This window comes from Sminthopsis crassicaudata, chromosome 2, assembly GCF_048593235.1.
Source record: "Sminthopsis crassicaudata isolate SCR6 chromosome 2, ASM4859323v1, whole genome shotgun sequence".
NCBI classification, from domain to species: domain Eukaryota; kingdom Metazoa; phylum Chordata; class Mammalia; order Dasyuromorphia; family Dasyuridae; genus Sminthopsis; species Sminthopsis crassicaudata.
The window spans coordinates 452,887,727-452,906,973 of record NC_133618.1 but is presented as its reverse complement, the minus strand read 5'-3'; the positions used below and the strand labels follow the sequence as shown (position 1 = coordinate 452,906,973).

Genomic DNA, 19,247 nt, shown 5'->3' with positions numbered 1-19,247 from the left:
ATCTTAGTTTAGGCCGAACCAAGGACGAAGATGAGGGAGAGGGAACTTAACTTGATTTCCTTCTTATGCGCTATTCGAGGAACACTATAAAGAAAATAATGTAAACTTGTTTCATATACCTTCTTCTCATATTTTGCCCCAAGTACTTCTCTTGTTTCGCCATGTCGTCTGGGAGCATGAATCCACCCCCCCCGAAATAACATGTAGTATGGCCCAATATGGCAGCGCTCACTTAGCCTCAACTGGGGGCGGAGCCGGAAGCGGTCCCACCCCTCCTCCCCGCCTCTCTGCAGGAGGGCGGGCGCCTTGGAAGGGGCGGGGTTCCGCTTCCGGCAGCGGTGGCTGCAGCCTCGCTCTGGTCCCTGCGGCTGGCGGCCCAGCCGTGTGTCTCCTCCTCCGCCGCCGCCATATTGTCTGTGTGAGGAGAGGGGAGAGCGGCCGCCGCCGCCGCCGCCACCACCACAGGTAAAGCAGAGTGGACGAGTGGGGGGGTTTGGGAGTGTGGGTTCGGATTAAAGGAATGGAGTCCGCTCCTCAGCTGACTTCTCCGAATTGCTCCTAGAGGGCCTGCCGCCTTTACACTGTTCCCCCCCTGGGGGGGGGGGGCGGCAGCCTTCGGGGGGCCCTTTGGAGCCGAGGTGGCGGGCGAAGATATCCTGGGTAATGAGTAGTAGTCCTTCATAAAGGGAAAAGGGGATATCTAGAAGTGTTAGGCTGGGGCGGGAGGGGCCTGGGGAGCCCCTCGATGTAGAGAGGCTGGGAGGGGGAGACAGCCTGGAAGGAAAGGGGAGGAGACAAGGGTGGGGCGGGAGGGAGGGGCAGCTGACGGGGGAGGTGGGGGAATGGTGTTGCAGGAGGTGGAGGAGGGAGGGGGAGATCTAGGGAGACCTTTGAGGTGGGGTTACTGATCACTCGGAAGGCAGAGGCTTAGTTGGAGCGAAGTCCAGGATGGGGTCTTTCGAGACTGGGGGGCCCTGCTGTGGAGGGACTAGAGAGGATGGGTGGGGTTGTGGTCTGAGAGATGATTTGGAGATTGGGTGTAGGCCAGGAAAGATAAGGGAAAGGAGTCCATTCCGAGTAGCTCTGTGGCCCCTTGTCTATGTCGAGGGTTAGAGTTGTAAAGGTGGTTACTGATGAACATGTGAGAATTAGGGTTAAGTTAAGGTTTGTGGAGTGTATAGGGGGAGGGGATGGAACAGGAGCAGCAATTTCTTGCTTAGAAAAGTGATGGGATTTAGTAGGGAGGAAATGCTGTAGACTATATTCTTAAGTGGTTGGGGACAGTGTTCAGTCAAGTGAAGTTGCCTTCTTGGATTTTAGAAAAGAAAAAAAGAAAGAAACAGGTGGCTTAAAGGAAATATTTTCAATGGAATTAGCTTCCTTATTTTATAGAACTTATAGCTATTAATAGGTTTAGCCCTCACTTGGATAAAATGGAGACCAAGAACTTGAGAAGAACCAAGACTTCCAAATGTTTTTTCTACTTGCTGTATGACCTGTTTGTTCTTTAAGTCAGTTGACTTGACAGGCAAGTCTGACCTGGAGCTGAATGTTAAAATTTGGCCTGGACTCCAGTGTCCTTGGAAACACCTCCAAGAACTTGTAGCTGTTGATCTTCTCCATTCCAGAATTTCACCTTCAGCTTACCTGGATTGATTTGCCTTGTTCCAACTTTGATGATTTGGCTTCATAATCTTTTGTGGGGGAGGGATAGGGATGGGTAGTAAAATATTGACTTGGAAAACGAATTGCCTCTTATGTTTTCTGTTCGAACAACTGAGTAGAATCAAATTACACTGCAACAAGTTATCTTAAAAAAAGATTTAAAATAGTAGAATTTAAAATGTTGGAAGTAATCTAGTCTAGTCTCTTCCTTTTACAGATGAAGAAATTGACACTCAGAGCAGCTGATTTTACCCAAGGTCACAAATAATCCTACTTTAAGGGTTTTTTAGTAAAGGATTGATGGTAGAGAGGAAAAGAGGCCCAAAGTTGAGGAAGGGATTCATTTATGGGCAGTGATTGATTCTCCTGCTTCTTAAGGGCTAATAACAGCTGGTAACTAATTACTCTCTACAAGGATATTTTTAGTTCTCCTGTTTGCATCCCACTACCTTCCAGAATATCCTTGTTTTCACTTTTGCCTTCATGTTTGAAGATTTTAACTTAATATCCTGCCTCTTCTTTTTAATATTCCTTTTTATTAAAGAATGAATTCCTTTGAGAACTCATCTTCCAAGTCTTTAGTAGATAAGAGCTGAAAAAAAATTTGTTGGGAACAACTTTCTAAAGAACAAAGACAACAAAGAATAACTTTTGAGGTGCCTGTCTGACATGCTTGGGTAGCATCTTGACACTTAAAATATTCTGCCAGCATGAGACAGTCTTTGCTTTCTAATGTTTGTATCACAGTTCAAAGGTAGAAAAAATGATCATCAACATGTGGCAAAATAAAAGTTTAGTTCTGTTTTGATGGAACTTTTAGAAATGGTAGTTTTTTTCTTATTCCATAAGAATAGTCTACTATAGTAGACTTGGTGGGAAAAATTATGTTTAATGTGAAACTTATAGAGATGTTGTCACTTTGTCTCCATTAATTTATATTCTCCAATAAAATTGTTATCGGCATGATCAAGATTACAATTCAATGTCAGCTTTATAGAAATAAAAATTGCAGGTGATATTTTTCCCAATTGGTAAACTTAAGTGATTATGGGAAGAGACCTATTTTTTTACCCATATTTTTTGTATGGACATCCCAAGACTATGATCTCTTTAAAGACCCATGGATTTCTTTTGTCACCTTAGATTCCAGGTTTTGGAATCAGGTCTGAAACCTGCTGAATTATGCAGAATGTTTATTTAGTGTTTGGAGAAATGCCTTTTAAGTCTTAGTTTAACCAACTTGTATAAAAGTGAAAACAAGTAATGAGATTTTTAAGGTAGGGGATTCTGAAATGAGGGAGATTAGACCTGAGTGAAATGGGTTGTAGGAGAGGAAGTAACTAACTAAAAGAATATTTGAAATGGGAAGTCACTATGACCTTCAGCAAGTCACTTTACTTAAGGCTCCAGTTTTCTCATCTTACTTGGTCAGATGGTGTGGGGGGGAGGGGAAGGAAGGAGAGCTAAAGAGACAAGGGTGACAAAGTGCAACCTCTAGTGGACTCCTCAGAATAATATGCATAGAAAGAATGTAGAATTACAAAGGAAACATAATATGAAATAAAGTTATCAGAATGTTTTTAAAATGTAGCTCAATACAGATTAAAAACCCCTGCCAATAGGTAATCTTTAAGAGTTTTTCCTATGGGAATTTTTATGTTACATAGTTAATTAAAGAGGAAGATCTTTGTTTACAATCTCTTAGAAGCAAAACCTTATTTAGTTCCCTCATTTTGTAAATTTAAGAAAATGAGTGAACACTTACCGGGAGGTCCCATAACTAATTAGTTGCAGATCAGTGACTAGAACCCCACTTTCTTTTTCTTGAGGTGAGGCAATTGGAGTTAAGTGACTTGCCTAGAGTGACACAGCTAATAAATGGTAAGTGTCTTAGGCTGGATTTAAACTCAGGTCCTCCTTACTCCTCGGGCCAGTGTTCTACCCACTGCAACATCTAGCTGGCCCAACATATTTTTCATTACACTTGCATTGTGATCCCAAGGCAATGGGGAGGTTTGCACAGGTTTGCCAATTAACTGGTGTAACTTTACCCAGTATTGGATAAGCCTTCTTTTGACAAGTGAGTTTCAAATGTGAAGTCCTGGGATTTTTGTTCCTAGCCTATCACTAGTTTCCTGGGTGACCTTGAGTAAGTTGTTTACCATCTTTGTCTTACAGGAGTGAATTAATAGTACTTTTGAGTGCTAATGATAAATGAAGCTACCAAAGTACAAAGTATTTTATCACTTGGCTATGTTTGTTAATAGTGGAAAATGTGGGCCAACCACAGTTACAAAGAAGGAAGAATTTTTTTCTAAGATAATTATTAATACAAAATTCCCACTAAAGATTTGAGTATGTGAATGCAGGGTGGTTGTTTTCTCTCCTATATTTTTTAATCCTTAGGGTAGATTCTAGCAGATTTCTCTGTTGAGTAGTCATTTCTTATGTCCTAGATTTCAAAGATTGTTAGGCCTTAAAAAAAGTTTGAGTGAAAGATTCAGTGTCGATAGATGCTGCTAGGAGTGGCATTTTGCTGCTTTTTCTTGGATCCTACACATAAGGTACTTACCTAGTAACTGTTGCTATGGTGGGCAAACTTTTTTTTTTTTTTTTAACAACTGTTAATAATATTCTTGTGAACAAAAATATTTATGCCTTTTCTAAAGTAAAAGTTAATCTTCTAGTTTAAAGACATTTGTTACGCAGTTTTATAATTCTGGGTTCTTAAAACCAATCTCTTTTGGAGATACATCTATTTTTACAACTTTTCTGGTTTGGCGATTTCCTGATACATTTTCTTAGATAAATTTTAGTTTGTTAAGAAAAGTGAATATTGTGAATACTCTGAAATTATAATTGTGTGGACTGATGGACAATTCAGAATTTTTTGTAGCAGTATTTTCTACGTGCTAAAATAGCTCCCCAGAAATGAATCTTTAATACTTATTATATATCTTCAAACATTCAGAAATTGAGTCTTAAAGTATGAATCATATTATTCAAATAAAGGGAAATTATATGTAAATATTCTATGAATTTTTCCAGTAAATCAGAGTATACAGGGATTTGCCATAAATGTCTTTTGGACATTGTACTGATAACAATTGTTGTATATCCCAAATGACACAGGCTCAAAAAATGAGTCATTCTACCTTGAAAATCTTCAGTTTCTTCATCTCTAAAAAGAGAGAGTTGGATTAGGAGATCCTAGGGCCCTTCCAGTTTTTAATGTGAGAGAAACGGCAGACAAGGTCTAGATATATCTTCTTACACCCTGGAACATCAGGATTGGAAGTGACCATAGCAAACATAAAGTCCAATTCTTTACTTTTACAGATCTACTAGAAAGGGGAAATGACTTGGATAAGGTTTTTTACTCAAGTGAGTATGACTGAACCCAGCGTTGCAGACTTGACTCTTAAGGTTTTCTACAATGCAGAAACTTTCTGAAGTGTTTCAGCAGCGTAATGTACATGTGGGTATAATTTCTGAAAGGTATTTGCAATTTAAAATTTAGAAGTTTCATGACCTTTATTAATTCAATTAATTGAGACCATTATCAGTAATGAAAGTTACAAAGGATGTAATTCAGTACTAAGATAGATCTTCAAATTTAGCATTTAAATGAAATTTTTTGACATACAGTTCTTCTAGGGCAGTACACTTTAGACTGCTTAAAGAACCATTTATCTCTTAAAATGGATAGAATATCTCATCTCTGACATGGTTTAAAACACACACACACACACACACACACACACACACACACACACACACACATACACATACACATACACACACACACCTTCGTGTACCTGGGAGATCCTTGTACCAGGTTCAGAATTGTCTTATATTGTAGGATCTCCAGGAATAAAACTTGGGAGGTTCCTGGTATATTGTGTGGTTAGTTAGCTGCATTGGTCTCTTGAGGCATATTTCTGCATTAATGTTTGTCTCTTCTCCCTGCCCTATCCTCTGAGAGGATCCACCTATCTGCTTTCTTGTTTACTGTACTTTGTCAGTGTTCTTGGCCATAAATTCCCCAGGGCTGGGACCTGTCTTATTACTTGCTCTTTGTTTTTATAACTCTGTATGTAATAAATGGAAATAGCATCTGCTTCTTTTTTTCTTTTTAAGCTGATTTTTATAACACTATAATTTGCCCAACTAATCCCATTCAGATAAGTAAACCAGGAAGTCTATCTATTAGATGTCTCTATTTTTCCTTATTTCTCTTTTCCCTCTCTCCAATCCCTGACCCCATCTAAACACAGTTTTGGGAACACTCTGGAAAATTTTGAGCTGAACATTGAATGTTGATTTACAGTTAAATTAATCAACATTGAATGTTGATTTACAGGTAGATTTTAGTTCAAGACAACAAATATGAAGCAATTTACTTTGTGAAAGTCCTGGAATTTATTGCTGGAATAGATTCATTTTAAAAAGTACAGCCCCTAGTATTAAGAAATATAATTTGGGGGGGGAGTAGCTAGGTGGTGCAGTGGATAGAACACCAGCCCTGAAGTCAGGAGGAACTGAGTTCAAATCTGATCCCAGAGCCTTAACACTTCCTAGCTGTGTGACCCTGGGCAAGTCACTTATCCCAATTGCCTCAGCAAAATAAATAAATAAATAAGAAATATATTCAAATTTTCAACTGTGTCATTGCAAGGGAGAGTTTTAAATAGTGATGTTAGACTTAAGATTCCAGGAGAGCAAGATCACAGACAAGTGACATCTGAACTGGGTCTTAAAGAGAAGGATTTCAGCAAATAACAATTGAGGTGGAAGAGGGTAGAGTTGTGTATTTGAGATAGAAGGGAAAAACATGGCTAAGTTGAAAGTTGAAAGGGGCAGTTTACTTAGTATAGAATGTAATAAGATAAAATAAAGCTGGAAAGACATTGAAGAGCCAGAAAGTGAGGAAGAGAAGTTTGTATTTTAATAGATAGAGTTTCTAAAAGGGGTGTGTAAATGAATAAGGAATGGTATAATAATACTAGTACACTAAGATTGTTTAGCAGTGTGAAGGAGTGGGTGGGGTTGAAACATACTCTTGTATATTTAGTTATATTAAGTTAAACTTGGATTACTCTTGTTTTCCAAATATGATTTCTCATGCTTCCAAAATTAGAGTTCATTGTGAATATAAAATTCTATATGGTCATAATAATTTAATTAACTGGGAGATAAGTTTGTAGATGATAGTTAAAAATTTGTTTAAAATCCAAAGTAATTTTCAGATTCAATCTTCAAAGAACATTTGTTAAGCATCTTAGGGAAGGAAAGAAACTATGTATGAAGTTAGATGCTTATCCCTATTTTACAGTTGGAAACTGAGGTAAACAGAAATTAAGTGACTTTCCCAGGGTCACAGCTAGTAAGTTTGAGGCCATATTGAACTGAGGTTTTCCTGACTACAGGCTTAGCATTCTTTATGTGTTATACTACCTAATTTTCTAATTATCTGAAGCAGGACACTGCTTAGTGTATGCTCCCAATTCTTTAATTTTCTTATAAAAACAGTCTTTCTTTGAAAGTATTCAGCTTTTACTGTATCAATTATTTTAAACAAAAATTTGTGGTCATAGAATTTAGAGTTGGAAGAGACCATAGAGATTATCTGGTCAATTCTCTTGTTTTACATGTGGAGAAACAGGTTAAGAAAAGTGTAAGTGTATTGTGCCAAGTCATAAAAATACTTTATTAATTTTCTGTATCGGAAATGAAGAAGCAAAGGTTTATAGAGAGTACTTTATTTGATGGTTGAAATTAAGAGGAAAGGCTTCAAAATGTCTGTTCTACCTTCTGAGGTTTTACTTCAATAAGTCACATCCTTTCTCTGGGTCTCAAGTTACCTGACTTACAAAATGAGGTGGTTGGGCTAAATGGTTTTTAAAGATCTTTTCCAACTTTAATGCTATAAATGTAAGAATTGTAATTTCTAAATGTAAATATAGCAAATTTGAGCAGGCAGAAGTTTCCAAGTAGTTAAATGGAATTGTGGCAATTACTTTTTTACAAACGTCACGGGACAAATTGAACTGTTGTTGTTTTTGTTTGTTTGTTTGTTTTGTTTTTTATTGATATATTTTATTTCTTTGATCATAATTATCCAAAGCATATCTCCCTCTTCCCCTCCCAGAAAGCCATTCCATATAATTATAAATAGAGAGAAAAATAGATTTAGAGAGGGGGGAAAAAATCAGCACAGCACAGTACTTTCACCTGTGTACTTCCACCTCCTTTGAGGGTGGGGAGAGGTTGAGTTGTCTCATTTCTTCGTTTGAGTCTTGCTTGATTTTTGTTTTTAAAAAAAATTTTTTTTGCATTAACTTTTGGTTTGGGGGGTTTGTTTGTTTGTTTTTGTTTGGATTTTTTTTTTTCCCTTGCCTGTAGTTCTGTTTACATTGTTGTTACTGTGCATATTGTTTTCTTGGCTCTGATGACTTCACCCTGCTTTAATATAAATCTTTCCATAGTCCTCAGTTTTCATCACACATCATTTCTTACAGTCCTGTTAAGAGTTTCTAAAGGGTGTGTGTAAATGAACAAGGAATGGTGTAATAATACTAGTACACTAAGATGATTATGTTTGTTTAGCAGTGTGAAGGATTGGGGTTGAAACATACTCTTGTATATTTAGTTATATTAAGTTAAACTTGGATTACTCTTGTTTTCTAAATATGATTTCTCAGGCTTCCAAAATTAGAGTTCCTTGTGAACATAAAATTTTATATGGTCATAATAATTTAATAAATTAACTGGGAGGTAAGTTTGCAGATGATAGTTAAAAATTTGTTTAAAATCCAAAGTAATTTTCAGATTCAATCTTCAAAGAACATTTGTTAAGCATCTTAGGGAAGGAAAGAAACTATATATATATAATTTTGCTGAAGAAAATCCAGCACAAAATTTGGGATTGCTTTGTATTTGAGTTTTGTATTGAGTATTTGTATTTTTTTGTGTTGAGTTTTGTATTGAGTATTGTATTTTTGAGTAAAGCAAGTTTGAGTTTTGTATTGAGTATTGTATTTTTGAGTAAAGCAAGATTTTCTTTGTTTAATACTGGTCATACAATAGTAATATTGTGACTTGGGGATGATACTAAAAGAAGAACTTTAGGATTCTTTATGGAAATTAAAATAGATTTTTCATTTTTTAATATTCTAGGTTTCTTGCACTTGTCCTGTAATATTCCATTCACATATCAGTTTGTTTAGCCATTTCCCAATTGATGGGCATCAACTTTGTTTCTAATTCTTTACTGTCAAAAAATACTGTTAACTATTGTTTGTTTTTTTTTTTTTTTTAAGCAATAGCAGATAGTTTTAAAGACTTCTGCTGTATAATATAGTTTGAGATTTGGATCTTCTGTTGCTCTTTTGTTCTGTCTTTCATCATTTCCCTTGATATTCCAATTGAATTTTTTGTTATCAAGTTCTATTAAGCATTCCCTTCATAATTTGATCAGCATAAATTAAAAATGTAAATCAGTTTGGGTAGTATTGTCATTTTTATTATATTGGTACTGCCTAGCCATGAGCATTGAATATTCTTCCAGCTATTTAAAAGTTCTTTATTTTTTAAAGGAACACTTTGTAATTGAATTGATATGTTTTGTATGCTTTTGTAATTTGATCCCCAGATATTTTTTTGCTTTTTATAATTACTTGGAATGGGATTTCCCTTTGTATTATTGCTTTTTGTGTTTTGTTATTATATAGAAATGATCTTGATTTTTGAGGATTTATTTTGTCATTTTCAACTTTGCTGAAGTTGTTGTCTCAAGTAGTATCTTTGATGATTTCCTAGAATTTTATTCCAAGCAAACCACATCTTCAGCAAGTCTTATTTCCTCTTTTCCTATTTTATGCCTTTAATTTCTTTCTTATATTTCTGTTGCTAGCATTTCCAGAACTGTGTCAAATAATGGAGAGTGGGCAGAACTATTGGTTTTTATCTAATTAACTTTTTATTTTGTTTTCATTTTTTGACCTAGTCATTCATAAAGTAACCTAAAATAATTAGATTTGAGGGTAGAATATTTAAATAAACATTCAATAGTTGACAAATAGGAGTTAGTAACAATTTAGGCTTGTTTATTCTTCACTCTTCCTGACTTTTCCTTTAGTCTTAATCATAAAACTTTTGGAGCTGGAAGAGAATGTACTGAATCCTAAGAAAAGGATTTATCCATGGTCTCAAAGCTAGAGCTCTTGACAAGAACTCAGGTCTGACTCTATGTAATAATATATTTTCTAATATACCATAGGCTACTACCCCTTATGCAGGTGTTACTGTATTAAATTAGGAGGTGACAATATTATGGATCAAGATCCCTATAGTAAATTTGCTGAAATAAGGAAAACGCATTTGAAGTTGAAGAGATGTTTCAACTAAAAGGCTTATAATAGATCCTTAATACATTTTTATTTTGACTGTTATCCTTCTATATTAATTTTTTGTAACTGTTGCCTACAAATTGATGTCCCGCAGAAGAAACTATAACTTAGTAGTGATATGTCTAGGCTAAGCTTAAAAGTTAATGTAATGATGTAATGATCACATGCCTGAAAAAGAGTAGATGTGAAATAATTCCTTCAACAAATTACAAGGATTTTCACTATGCAGTGCTGTTAGGTCTTACACGTTATGCTTATTTAGATGCTAAGATTGGCCAGTGTTAGAAACAATTGTGATATTCCTTAAAGGACCATCAATCTTAAGAGTAGTTTAGGGAGAAAACATGTTAAAATAGTTGTAATGACTACAAAATTATCCTTTAGATCCATAATTCAGAGATCCACTAATATTATAGAGGTACAGAAGTGGTTGAACATGGCTGTAAAAAGAAATTGAATTTTGATTAGAGTGAATCTCAAAGCTCCTGCAGTACTAGTAGTAAGGATTGCCATCCAAGGCTTTTGGCCCTTGAACCTTGGCAGTGTTAAAGGAACTTTTGGGAACCTTTTTCTTGACTTAGTATTTCTTTTTGTGTGCTCATTTTGAAAATCACCATTTCTAGCTTGGTTGAGCAGTGCTCAATTTTATCATGGCCATGAATCCCTAAATGATGATAATTACTCTTTTTTCTGGGTACATTAGTTATCATTAGCTCTTGTTCCTGAATTCTCTTTTCCTCCTCCCAAATATGCCAGATCTCAGGTATGCTTTTTTTCCTTCCGGGACATTGGATTTGACAGAAAGAATAGCTATTGAAATTTCTGGTAATTAGAATAGCATGTGAAAGACCTATTCAATCACACTGGGTGTTGTTGGCTAGGTTCCTAAACATTCCTGACTGACATTTCCATGATTCCATTCAATCATGATTTGCATCACCACCTCTCACACAATCTTAAAAATAGCCTGTTCCAAATCAGATCAAGTGGTCTTTTCCCCAGATCTCCCAACTTCTATCTTTCCCCATTTGGAATTAGGTTAGCCAGGCATAGTTTCTTTATCTGGATTACATTGTCAGTTTCCTTTTTAACCAATCATCAGATTTCAAATGTGATTTGTGGCAGATTTTTGTTGCTTTATACATATCTTCCCATGTAACTGTTAAACAAATAATCATTTAAGATGAGAATATCTTTTTGCAATTGCTAAAAATATTTAGCTTTCTATTGCCTTCTGATGAAAGCTCCTTCTCTTTTACTCAGTGTTCAGTGGTTTCCACAATCTAATATCACCTTTTTTTTTTTCTAACCCTATTTCATATTGCTTAAACTTGTCTATTCTAATGCTTGGTCTCCAAGCATCTGTGGGCTCTCCCATCACTGCTTTTGTTCGACTGTTATCTGTTCCTGAAATGCTCTCTTCCCCCTTTCTTTACCTGTTAATTTCTACCCCTCCTCTAAAGCTCTATCTAGTTGTCTCCTTCTCCATGAAACTCCTTTTGATCAAATGTCACTCAGACCCTTCATAAAATTTTATTTTGCAACTATTGGAATTTAACATATCAATTTGCACATTAGTTTTTATCTGTGCTTATCCACTAAAACTCTCCATAAGTGTTCCTAGTCTTTGTCTTTTTAGTAATAAACACAATGCTCTACATACATTTGATATTTAATAAAAGCTTAAGAAATTATTCTAGATAGCTCATGATAGGTACCAACAGTACAAAAATTATAGAAGTAATGAAATAGCACCCCACCCCCAAAATTTAAAAAAAAAAAACATTTTTGACAGACTTTGCTAAAAAAGAAAGGAAAAAGGTGTTTTGTTTTTCCCTTATAAGTGTCATTGATTATCTTTTGAGAAGTCGGTGTGAAGTTGACATTTAACATTCAACAAATCTGGATTTCATACTAGGGATGTAATTAAATTCAGAAAATATTTTCTTTCTTCCCCTCCTCTTTCATTCCTCAGAACACTTATCAGTCATATACATACTTGATCATGAGAAGAAAAATTTTCAATTGCTTAAGTTAACAAATTATTCCACTTCATTCCCTTATCACTTCTAATTGTTCCATAAGAGTGCAATCAAATAATAACGTAGTTTATGAAGTAATTTGAATGGGTTCATTTTAAGTTGTTCTCTGGGTATTCTTTTTGACCTAAGGAAATACAGGGGGTAGCTCTAGGGGCTTTGGTACATTAATATCTAACAGCATATGATTGAGTGGAAAATTACTGACCTTTAGCTACATTAGGAATTGAGTTCATTCCTCTTCCTTTTTAAAGGTAAATTTAATAATATCAAAATAATCACTTGCATGTCACATAAATATCCTATTTTTCCCTCATTCCCTTCAAGAGACAAGAAAGTTATCCTTTACAATAATTTTTTTAAAGTTTTTTGAAATTGATCTATGTTGGAAAAAGTCTGATATTAGCTTCTTACTCATGAGGCCCCATCTCTGCAATGAAATAGAGATACTATCATAATTTCTTTGGTTGTTATAAATTCAAAGCAATAACTTTCTGTGTATGTATATGTGTCAAAGCATTCACTTTCAATTTTTTTCCATTTACATTTTTTGTATTTATAGATTAAGTTGCTTTACCAAATCTCCTTCATTTTGCATCAGTTTTTTTGTCTTTCAATACTTCTCAGTATTCATTTCCTGCCGCACAGTAATATTTAGTTAGAATTTATGCCCCATTGTTTAATTATCCCCCAATGAGTGAGCATTTTGTTAATCTTCCAGTTCCTTACTATCACAGAATTGCTGCTATAAACATTTTTATCTCTTTGCAGCCCTTTTTTTTTTTTCCATTGACTTCCCTGAGTTAGATACAGTAGAACCTCTAGGTCAAATGATAGGGACATCTTTTCTCATAATTTCAAATTGTTTATAAAACAATTAATTAGTTGTACCAATTCATGGCTCCACCAACACTGCATTCATGTGCCTGCTTAACACAGCCTTTCTACCAAATGACTTTTCTACAGTTTGATTACATTTCTATTCAGCAAACCTGTCTACTAATTTTCATTGTACTAGGCATTCTCATAAGTGAGATATAGACCATGATTTCTTGAAGTTGACAGTCTAGTAAATTTTCTATCATTAAAAAATAAATCTTAGTTAAGCTTGAGAATTCTAAAATTTGATTTTTTTAAAATTGAATTGATTAACTGTTTCCATCTTGTTAAACTGAGATTCAAAGGTAGTTTTAAATTTTTATTTATTTATTTAAAATACTTTAGATTATAATTTTCCTTTAAATCAGCTGGTGATCATTATATTTCCATTGCTTGGATTAGGGTAGTTTTACAATTCCCAGGTTTGCAGTTTCTGTTGCTTGATTGTGCAAAAGAAGCACAATTATGTTTTGGTTCAGCAAAATTTGTTTTTCCCCATGTTTCCTCCTCCTCTTCCCCTCCTTCCCAGCCATTTTTTGATCTAAACCTCACAGGGAAAGCATCTAACTTCAAGTCACTTTGAAAAGTAAGAAGCCTTTAAGAATAGTCAGTAAATATTTATTAAGATCCTTTTATGTGCCAAGCATAGTACTAAATGGTAGTTACACACCTGCCCCTCCCCCCAGAAAAAGACAAAAGATATCTTTTTTTCAAAGAGTTTGTGTCTAATGGGGAAGACAACATGCAAAAAAATAACAGCATCTCTAAAGCTGCTGTCAATCATATCTTTTCATAGTTTGTCGTTTTTAAATGACTGGTATATACAGGGCTCTGTGTTTGGGCAGGGCTAAGAATAAGCTGTTTACTCATGGCATTCATGCTATTACTAAAGGGTAATCAGGAGCAAATTAGGTAGCACAATGAATGGAGAAGTGGGCCTAAAGTCAGGTAGATTTATCTTTCTGATCTGGCCTCAGATACTTATTAGTTTTGTGATCCTAAGCAAGTCTCTTAGCCCTATAACTATAATGCTGATTACAACGGAGATCATATAAGACATTGTAGTGCAATGCAAAATTTGGTCTTGAGTCCCAAGTTCATGATTGTCTAGTTGTTAACCTTAAACTAAGTCACCTGAACTTTGGATCTCAGTTTCATCTGTAAAATAGAAATAATAGGGCAGCTAGTTGGTGTAGTGGATAGAGCACCAGCCCTGAAGTCAGGAGGACCTGAGTTCAATATAGCCTTAGACACTTAATACTTCCTAGCTGTGTGACCCTGGGCAAGTCACTTAACCCCAATTGCGTCAGCAAAAAAAAAAGAAAATAGAAATAATAATAATAATATAATTGCATTGTCTTGCTTTAAAGGGTTATATATAGACAATGTATTATTGTAGAAATAGCATGAATTTGGAGTCAAAAAACCTGTTTGAATTCCCTGCATTTGTTGCTTTACCAGTATGACCTTGGATATATTACTCCAGAGAGTTCAGGTTCCTCAATATAATGAAGAGAATTAAACTAGATCTCTAGGATTCCTTCCAGAAATTCTCTAAAACAAGAATATAGATAAAACATATTGTAAATCTTAAAGAGACAATGTAAATGTCACTTATTAAAGAAAAATACAAAGTGCTACGTAACATCTAAGGAATGGGAGGTCATTTATGTACAGAAGAATTAGGAAATAATTTATCCTTTTTAGAAACAGGAAGTAAAAACTTAAGCTCAGAAATTGTATAATCCTTTTAGGCAGAATTTTTAGCAAGACTTAATGACTTCCTTGCCTATTTCAAGGGCCTTGAATATAGCAGATACTTAAAATAGTAAATGAATATGAATGATATTGATTGAAATTTATTCAACATAGGGAATGATATAAGAAGCTTAAAATGAATTTGTGTGCTCAACAAGTTATAAAACTCTGTATACCCTTTGATCCAGCATAAGAGATTTTTTTTAAAAAGGGAAAGGATCTACTATTAAAAAAGAAAAAGTAGCTTTTTGTATAGTGACAATGAATTGAAATTTGAAAGGGTGCCCATTAATTGGGGAATGGCTGAACAAATTATGGCATATGATTGTAATGAAATATTACTGTACAGAATAATGAGCAGACTGATTTCAGAAAGAAATCTGAAAAGACTTAATATGAACTGATGCAAAGTGAAGTCAACAGAACCAGGAAGCATCGAACACAGTAATAATATCAAAGGTTGATAGACTTAAATGACTTAGCTATTCTCTGCAATACAGTAATCCAAAACAATCCTAAATGACTCATGATGAAAAATGCTGTCTGCCTGGAGAGAAACAATTGATAGAGTTTAAATAAATATCAAAATTTTTTCTGTATTTTTTCCCCCATGGCTTTTTAATTCTCTTTAGGCCTCTGTTTTCTTTCAAAACATGGCTTATAGGGTAAAATATTTTGTGTGATTGAACATGTTTGTTGACTGTCTCGTTGTGGAGAGGAATGAAAATTTGAAACTCAAAAAAAATTTTTTGTGAATGTTAAAAATTGTCTTTAATTGAAGAGGAAAATTAAATATTTAAAATAAGGAAAAAAGAGTAGTTAAACACTTTTAGAGTTTGGCAAGAACTTTACATATGTTATTCTCCTTGAGGCTCATAGCTAGGTGATACAGATACTTGATTAATTTAACAAATGCAGAAACTGCATCTGCAAATTTGATTTTGATCACATAGTTTTTAGTTATCATGGGTGTCATGAACACAGCAATTCTTCCTAACTCCAGATTCAAGGCTATTCATTTATACTGTCTCTTGGCCTCTAGGGAGGCACTAGATTATGAAAGGTGTCTTACACTCTGCCGATTGTCCTGTTGTCTCCTTGGAAAGCAATCTTGTGAGATGGTTTTGTATGCAGCATTGATAATGACAGCTGTATGTCCCTTGTGTGAGGCTTCATCATATATAAAGTTTCATATTTGGTTTGCTACAAAATTCTGCCTTACTTCCTCAGTTTTCAATCAGGAATGAGAACTATAGAGCAAAATGCAGCCTTAAATATATAAAATTTCATTATTATGAACCTGGGAAGGATCTCTCAATTAATTAATGGTTTGAATTTTACAGGCTTAGAAGATACTTTCTTCTCAAAACCTGTGAGATAGGTAGCACCAATTGAATAATATTATTAGATTTAGAACTAGAGCAAATCATCATCATCATGGAATTCCCCTGTGTTTTGGATATTTTTTTTATGGGAAGTCAGTGAAGCTCAGCAAGTATGTGATTTGCCCAAGATCTCATAGTATTAGAACCAAGATTTGATGCCAGGATCTTTAAGTTCAAATCCTGCACTTTATTTTAGCTTTCTGCCTCTTCCCTCAAATTTTAACAGATAAGGAAACAGTGTTTAAGTAGTTAAAAAGTTGCACAGCTACTTATAAAGCCAGAAGTTGAACTAAGGTATTCTCTTTATAGGGCAGCTAGATGACATTGAAAATAGAGCACTAGTTCTAGAGTCAGGAAGATTCCTCTTGCTGAGTTCATATCTGACCTTGCTAGCAGTCTGGCCCTGGGCAAGTCATTTAACCCTATTTCTTCCTCTATCAAATGAGCTGGAGAAGGAAATAGCAAAACACTCCAGTATTTTTGTCCCCCTCCCCCCCCAAAAAAAAGCCTTCAAATGAGCTTGCAAAGGACTAAAATGACTAAACAACATTCTCTGTAATTGTCTTTTTCCCCCCCTCTACTTTGGGTTCCCTTTAAACCATTCATAAGTGTTCTAAGAACTAATTTGAAATAACTGGGTGCATTTTGGTTGATTTGGCTTCAGTGGGTCTATGATCTCATTATAGGTACTCCCTATGCTACAAATTACAACTAGTGTAAAGATTCATCTATACAAATCTTGCTTGTGCCCTTTTATAAAATCCCCATGGTGTTATCTTTGTAATGCTTTTATTCTCTCTATATTTTGTGTTACCTTTACATTTAATTTGGCTGTATACTCTTCTTTGTTTTTATGACTAGCCCTATTGAAATACTAGTTTAACTTTTTAAAAGCATTTTTAATAATTTTAAACCAGACTGAGCTCTGTTCTTTTAATAAAAATGCTAGGCAATTAACATAGCATTTGTTTGTATATCCTAGCTTCTTAAGTATTTGAAATATATATACATATATATTTAAAATATCGCACTTACTCTGTTTATACTCTTTAATTTATTTAGCCACTACTTTTTTTTTTTTTTTTAATACAGAAGAGATAATGGTCCACTAAGAATTAGAATTAATAATAAGGTCTTCTTTAAATACAGAAACAGAGTAATGTTAAAAAGAAGTCAAACTTGCCTTGTTTAAGAGACATAAAAACATTGGTTTCTGTGTCCCCGATCTCTTATAATTTTTAAAAATTGTTATTGGTTGGGGGGGGGGTTCTTCTTACTATCACTAGACTTTCTCTCATTTTCCTTCCCCCTTTCCCTTCCAGTGAGCCATCCTATATGACAAAGAATGCTTTTTAAAGGGGAAAAAAATCGAGGAAAAAAATCAGCAAAACCAAGCAGTACATTGAAAAAGTTAGAAAAATATATGCCTTGTACCTGTGGATCTCCCACCTCTGCAGAGGACTGGGGTAGGAGTTGGAGAGACTGTCGTCTCATATATCTCTTTGGGGGGGCATGCTTCTTTGTAATTTTTCAACATTTATTTGATTTTTGTGGTTCTTTCCATTATATTGTAATCATTTTGTATATTTTGCTGGTTCTGCTTACATTACTCTGTCATGCCAGTCTTTCTGTACTTCTCTGTATTCATTATATTTATTGTTTTATAGAGCATAATATCATAATATGTATCACAATTCCCTAATTGGAGGCTATCTACATTGTTGTCAGTTCTTTACTACCACAAAAAGTACTGTTATGATATAAAATGTTGATGTATGTGGAGATTTTTATTAGTGATATCACATTTAAATCTGAAATTTTGTTCTTTGAAACTTTTTAGGTGAACATGTTAGATAAACATAGACTTGCACATTTTAAAAGCATTTCACAATTTACAGAACCCTTTTATCACCAGATCCCATGTGAGCATTCTCCTCATTTTATAGATGAAGAAACTGAGATTCAAAGTAAAATAACTAAAGATCATAGAATTTAAAGTTAGGACTTTAAAAAAAAAATGCAGCTTGGAAAACTGAGGCCTGGAAAATAAGTGGGTTTTTTTATGGCTGGGACAGAAGAGCCCAACTCTTAAATCCATTGTCCTGGGCATATTATATTGCCAAGAAAATATAGCTACCGAGTGCCAAATTCAATTCCCGAATCTAGATTTTTAGATTGTAATCCTGTGCTACCATATGTTATATTTCTTACCTTGTTTGTCATAAAAATGTAGTTTGGTTATAACAAAGAGTTCTTAACAACATTGATTTTAATGATTTTCAGCATTGTTTGCCTATAGAAATATATTTTTCTCAGGATATATTTACTGTGGAATTCTGTCTTCTTCATGAACAGTTGATTCATTGAATATGGGTTTTTTTTTTTTTTTTTAATCTTGCTTTCTACCTAGAACTTGATTTATAAATATTAAGGTTACAATTTGTAAATTGTTTTGACTAATTTATTTAGAATTCTACTGCAAACTAGCTTTAGAATAACTGTACCAATTTCAGGGGGAAAGCTGGAAGGAACTTATATAATCTATTAATAGAACTCAAATTTGCATCAGTAGAAAACTAACCAGCTAAAACTTTGCTATAATTGTTTTTTTCTGTGTCAAACAACTTGATCTTTAGCTACTAAAAATAAAAAACTTGGTAGAACTGAACTTAGAATCAGAAGCCCTGGTTTTTGAGCCCCAAGGTGGATTTCAGTAAATAACTTCCCCTTTCTGAACCTTAATTTTCTCCTATAAAATGAAGCGATTGGTTTAGCACAGAATCCAACTTCCTAATCCACTGTGTTAATGGTGATATTTGTAACCTCACAATGTTATAAGATGAAAGCCCCCTGTAAAAACTATGAAGCGTTACACAAATGTGAAAATATATATTTGTTAAAATACACACACATATATTAGAAGGAGAAAGAAGCAGAGCAGTTGCTGAACTACATGGGAAAATTCCTTCACTAGGGATTTCCTACAAATATGCAAGATCTGATTTTATTGGTATAGGAAACTCCTTAGTGATAAAATTCCCCTTACCTATGAAGATGAGCCCTTAATTTGCAGCTTAAGCAGAAGATAGATTCTGTGGGAAATAACTAGT

The 19,247-nt window shown here is 34.6% G+C and overlaps 1 protein-coding gene across 4 annotated transcripts in view; it reads left to right on the top strand.

The window, feature by feature from the left end:
- Positions 1–288: 288 nt before the first annotated feature.
- CSNK2A1 (casein kinase 2 alpha 1) overlaps positions 289–19,247 on the top strand; it is a 55,460-nt gene continuing 36,501 nt past the window's right edge. For 2 of the 4 annotated variants that reach the window (XR_012486767.1, XM_074292832.1), the window contains exon 1: positions 289–465. The gene's annotated coding sequence lies outside the window, so the exon portion shown is untranslated. Of the gene's footprint in view, positions 466–5,004; positions 5,050–17,459; positions 17,604–19,247 lie in introns of all 4 variants that reach the window. The other 2 variants (XM_074292833.1, XM_074292834.1) reach the window with 2 other exon arrangements.